Source organism: Bison bison, unplaced genomic scaffold (assembly GCF_000754665.1).
Source record: "Bison bison bison isolate TAMUID 2011002044 unplaced genomic scaffold, Bison_UMD1.0 scf7180017863618, whole genome shotgun sequence".
NCBI lineage: Eukaryota > Metazoa > Chordata > Mammalia > Artiodactyla > Bovidae > Bison > Bison bison.
In genome coordinates, this window is record NW_011494190.1 from 14,148 (window position 1) to 19,025 (window position 4,878).

Consider the following 4,878-nt stretch of genomic DNA (forward strand, 5'->3'; position numbering starts at 1 on the left):
ATGGGCAATACTTCTGTCTCTTAAAAAAAAAAAAAAAAGTGTCTTCACTAACCACACCCAATTTGATTCCTGGCTGGGAGGTGTCAGAGGTGCAGCAGTTAAAGCAAAAGCAAGGGCTCACAAAGCTCTCTGGAAGAAACTGGACAGCTCATCAAATCCTTCAGAAGCAGGTGAGCCTGACTGAGAAGAGGCCCTAGTGTGACAGAGCTGTAGGGGCAGTAGGATACCTGGAGTTGGAGAGGGCATGGATTCTGGCCTGAGGTGGGACCAGGGGCTGTGCAAGCAACTCTGAAAAGAGGAGGTGGAGGGTACGGAGGGGAGTAAGGATTTTGTTAACATAATATCCATGCATCTCATTTTAATGTGACAATCTTTTGCTGAATACTACACCTTCCATCCAGTTGTTGGGATAGACATTGAGTACACTTGATAATCCAGACATTTCTCTTAAGAAGAAATGAATTCCCAAGACAGATCTTTAGAGTTGGAAGGCAACTCTAGAGGCCATCTATTCCTAATCTTTTTGAAAATTTAGTTTCTATTTTATATTGCAGTATAGTTGATTATAAATCAAATAATTTTTTGGTGGTAAATGGTATTTGAAGACTGAAATCTGGCACTAAGGGTGCTTGTTGCTACTTGGCTTATTGTTTTTATGCCTTTTCAATGAAGTTCAAAACTATACAAATACACACAACCAAGAAGAGGATTCCTGAAAATATTTTTTTTGCAGGTCTTTCTGGGGGGAGAGTAGTGGGAGAAGTTAAATACATCCCACTGGGGATGGACAAAGAAATGACCACTTTGTCAGGTCTCTTGGAACGATTTTTTTTTTTTTTTTTGTGGTTCATTTACAACACAAAATACAATTAGGCTCATTTGCTTCATTTGCTTTTGATTTTTACTAGTATTTTGAAACGTAACTTTTACTATATAATTGTTTAAACTATTTATATGGCTTTAAGATCAAATCTATGAAAAATAAGTATATCCCAACAAGTCTAGTTCCCAACATCTATCTATGTGCCCTCCTTCCTCTTTTTCCCATTCCCATCTAAGTAACTTATTATTAGTTTAGTTTTCAGATTATTCTGCCATTGCTTCTACAGATGAATGAAAAACACATATATCACATTTATACATGTAGGTCATATTCCTCCTTGCTAGAGAAGTGCTAGTAAACTGTACGTTATTTTCTTTATTTTACTTTTTTTGCTTAATGATATATTCTAAAGATGTCTCCATACTGGGATATAGAGATATACTTTATTCCTTTTTACAGTTGGCTAGTACTTCACTGAGTGAAAATACTTTAGTTAATTCAATCAGGTCCCTAATGATGGTCATTTGGTAAGTTTTTGGTCTTTTGAGGTTTCAAACAGTGGTGCAGTTAACAGCCTTCTGCATAATTTTCTTCTTCTTCTTCTTTTTTTTTTTTTTTTGGTCAGTGTTCCTTTGGGATAAATCCTAAAATTGTGATTGATGATCAAAGGGTAAATACATATGTACAATTGCAAGTTCTTGCTAACTTCTCCTCTGGTTATTTTAGAATATTTTTCTCTTCCCAATAGTCATGCAGGAGAGGACTTGTCTTCCCTAAACCTTTTGGTTTTAAATAGTTATTTATCTATTTGCCTGCATTGGGTCTTAGTTGCAGCATGTGGGGTGTTTGTTGCCTCATGTAGAATCTTTCCTTGGGACACATGGACTCTATGGTTGTGGTGGGATTAGTTACTCCATGGCATGTGGGATCTTAGTTCCCCAACCAGGGGTAGAACCTGCATCCCCAGCATTGCAAGGCGGATTCTTAACCACTGGGCCACCAGGGAGTCCCTCCCCTATACCTTTTACCATTAGATTATGCCAATAAACTTGAATTTTGCCAAACCTGTATGTGAGAAATAGTGTCATAGTATAACTTTAACTAATTAATTTTATGGTTTTTATGTTTTGATGTATTTTTCTATGACCGAATGTTAATATCTTTTTATATATTCAAAGGATATTTACATTTTATCTTGAACTTGTTCATTCATATCTCTTACCCCATTTATCTATTGAGTTATTGTTCTTTTGTTTCTCTACTTTTAGATATTGTTTGTTTTCTAAAATATTTTTATTGAGGTGTAGTCGATTTACTATAATTGCAGCAAAGTGATTTATATATACATACACACACATTTCTGATTTTTTCCATTATAGTTATTACAAAATTTTGAATATAGTTCCTTTTTACTATACAGTAAATCCTTGTTGCTTACGTACTTTATATACAGTCGTGTCTGACTCTTTGCGACCCCATGGACTGTATAGTCCATGGAATTCTCCAGGCCAGAATACTGGAGTGGGTAGCCTTTCCCTTCCCCAGGGGATCTTCCTAACCCAGGGATCGAACCCAGGTCTCTCACATTGTGGGCGGATTCTTTACCGGCTGAGCCACAAGGAATATATAGTGGTATGTATCCATAAATCCGATACTCCTAATTTATCCTTTTTCCCAGTACTCTTGCCTGGAGAATCCTATCAACGGAGGAGCCTGATAGGCTGCAGTCCATGGGGTCGCTAAGATTCAGAAACGACTGAACGTCTTCACTTTCACTTTACACTTTCATGCATTGGAGAAGGACATGGCAACCCACTCCAGTGTTCTTGGCTGGAGAATCCCAGGGACGTGGGAGCCTGGTGGGCTGCAGTCTATGGGGTCGCACAGAGTCAGACACGACTGAAGCGACTTAGCAGCAGCAGCAGCAGCAGCTGACTTTCCTATTTGGTAATCATAAGTTTATTTTCTGTGTCAGTGAGTCTCTTTCTGTTTTGTAAATAAGGTCATTTATTTTTTTAGATTCCACATATAAATTGTACCATGTTTGTTTTTTTCTGTCTGACTTACTTCATTCAATGTGAAAACATCTCACTTCATCCATGTTGCTGCAAATGGCATGATTTCATTCTCTTTTATGGCTGAGTAATATCCCATTGTATATAGAAACCACCGTTCTTTACACATTCATCTCTAGATGGACAATTAGGCTGTTTCCATGTCTGGGCTATTGTAAATAGTGTTACTATGAACACAGGGCTGCATGCATCTTTTCAAATTAGAGTTTTATCTGGATAATATGCCCAGGAGTTGGATTTCTGGATCATATGGCAACTCTATTTCTAGTTTCTTGGGATCTTCCATACTGTTCTTCATAGAGGCTATACCAATTTATGTATCCACCAACAGTGGAAGAGGGTCCTCTTTTCTCCACACTCTCTCCAGCATTATTTGTAGACTTTTTGATGGTGGCAATTCTGACTGCTGTGGGGTGATATATCAAGGTATTTTTTATTGCATTTCTTGAGTAGTTAGTGATGCTGAGCATCTTTTCATGTGCTTATTGACCATTTGTAGAGATATTATTTGTATAAAAGGGAAATGGCCCTTCTTTTATATAAGTAGGAAAATGTTTTTCCCTGGTTTGACATTTGTGTTTTAATTTGTATATGGTAGTATTATCCCCACAATATCTGCTTGATTTTAATTGAATCAAATTTAGGAGTCTCTTTTCTTACTCTGGGCTTCCCTGTGGCTCAGCTGGTAAAGGATCCACCTCCAAGGCAGGAGACCTGGGTTCAGTCCCTGGTTTGGGGAAGATAACCTGGAGAAGGGAAAGGCTACCCACCCCAGTATTCTGGCCTGGACAATTCCATGGATGGTATAGTCCATGGGATTGCAAAGAGTTGTACATGACTAAGTGATTTTCACACAACCTTACTCTATTCCAAATCTTATAAATACTTTATCTATTCCTAGGTTACAAATATTTACTCATGTTTCTTCTATTATTTATATGGATTAACTTTATATGGATTAAACTACATTTAAATTTCTAATCTATTTGGAAGTTGAACAGCAAGAAGAAATGGACACAGTTTTATTTTTTCTATATGGTTATCTCAATGTTCCTTATTAGTCCATCTTTCTTTGCATTGATGTGAGATGCTACCTTACTGAATATAAATGTAGCATAATGTAAATTACTTGAATATAAATGAATATTGTGTGATCAACTTGGCCTATATTTGAATTTTCTGTTTTTGTTTCACTGTTCTGTCTATCCATGCACCAACAGCATACTGCTGTAATTATAGAAACTGTTATGTTCTACTATCTGGCAAAGTTAGTCCTACCTCTTTTTTGTTGTTGTTTTTGGCTTGATTGCCCAGGCTAATTTTCTTCCTTCATCCAAATATATTTTGTCAGCTGCTTTAGTTGCTGAGTTTCCCAGGTGGCTCAACGGCCACAAAAATTTTTAATTTTATATATACTGACAATCATGTTAAAGAAGAATCAATTAATTTAAATTTGATGAACTGCTTTAAACATGAATCAGGATTGAATTTGACCAAATGACTCTTCTGCACCTAGTTACTTTTCTTCTTAATCTCTTGATGGGATGTATTGTAACAATCAAAATCCTCATGTTGAATCACCCTAGTATATATGACAATCATACTTACTCATGTGATACTGCTTTTCACATCTAATAATTTATTTAGGACTTTTATATCAATATTTACTGAGGAGACATATCTATAGCTTTATTTATTGTGAAATCTTTGATAGCTTTTGGAATCAACATTACACTTGCTTCATAGAAAAAAATTGAACATTTTCCTTCATTGCTATGTGATCAGGAATAGTTTGAGTAGCACTGAGATTATCAGGTCTTTAAAGGTTTCAGTGAATGCCCCATGAAATCATCAAGACCTGACACTTTTGTGGAGATACTCTAACTACTTGGTTATTTCTTCAATAACAATTGAACTGTTTAAATTTGCTGTCTCTACCAGGGTCAATATGCATAAGAGAATATTAGAAACTTTCAGGGA